This window comes from Anneissia japonica, unplaced genomic scaffold (genome assembly GCF_011630105.1).
Source record: "Anneissia japonica isolate Jap-2015-1 unplaced genomic scaffold, ASM1163010v1 scaffold1951_len603592_cov169, whole genome shotgun sequence".
Taxonomy (NCBI): Eukaryota; Metazoa; Echinodermata; class Crinoidea; order Comatulida; family Comatulidae; genus Anneissia; species Anneissia japonica.
Genome location: NW_022741522.1, coordinates 402,451 through 403,914, shown reverse-complemented (window position 1 = coordinate 403,914; position 1,464 = coordinate 402,451).

Genomic DNA, 1,464 nt, shown 5'->3' with positions numbered 1-1,464 from the left:
ATATATGTATGTAACAGCTGTAAAACTAATACAGTGTTAAATATCTTTCATAGTAATATTTTATTTTACAAATGATGTCTATATAGTATTTCTATTTTGCCCCTACCCTTGAATCCACCACTGAATAATTCTAATTCATGTTTTGTCTTATCTTTCATGAGAAGTATACTATATTGAAATTATGTTATGATGTTATATACATTGTTAAAAATAGAGAATATGTATTAATGATATATTTGTAGCCTATTGTCAGGTATTTTTGTTCACTTAGTTCAGCAATCTATAAAGTGCCTTAAATCTCTATTGGATATCCAGGATGTTAAATAATAAATACTGCTGTACTAGCAAAAAAAATGATATTAGTAATAACACTACAGTAATTCAGTTATGAGTTGTATATAGTATAAACAAATATGTTGTAATGTATATTGTTAAATATGAAGAATAAGAATTTGAAATGAAATAACCATAGCATAGTATTAAAGGAATATTGGTTCTATTTTAAATAAATGTAAATGTACATTATTTGTAGTTGATGGGGTTGTTTGGACTAATTACCATGTTAGAAGTTGAATGATGTAAAAAGTGAACCGTTTTTATTATTAAAAAACTAAGTATACCAGTTGTATAATAACATGTATTTGGCTGCTTTTGACCAGCAAAATACCACAGGCTTCTGAAGTATTCTGGTGGTATGACACTCGCCTTGACAGTAATATGCAGCAGGTCCTAGTCCCACTGGAGAAAATTTCCTCGAATATCTGATTATAAATTTTTCTTTAAAGGACTTTATATGCTTAATACAGTGGCATTACTTGTTCCTGTATGAGTACTGTATCTATCGTATCTATATACTATAAAAATAAAATGACATCTGTAATGTATATGAAAATAATAATAGACCCGAACAAGAAAGTGATTAACTATCTGGACGTAACGCTAATGTAATATTATAGAAACTGGAAGCGAAATTTAGTACCAGTTTCTCCTATGTAATTACCAATCAAATGTAAATAACGTTAGTTATGAGTGGGTGGGGGTATTTAAAAATGATTACAGTATTGGGAATTTTAAAATTATGTTTACACGACACGACACATACATGACAGGAGTGTACACATTATACATATACTGTACAGTGTACAGTGACATTCAATCTAATGCTGTAGTTATCTAAAATCTATTCATACATTGTTTATTAGGCATCTGCATACTATTAAAACATGATGCCATGTACTACGTAACAGTACATAAATTATTTGCATAGAACTTTACGTCTTCCACGTAACTTGAGGGCGCTGTTGACAGCTGTCTACCCTGCTGTCTACTGGAGTTCCTATCAAGGTAATTTAACAAAAGGACGCACATCTCGGGACATCAAAGGTTATAACTCTGGCATCGACATTCTAGGCGCACGTGCGTCCCTACACGCTGAACGTCACAAAAACCATAGCAACCAGACCA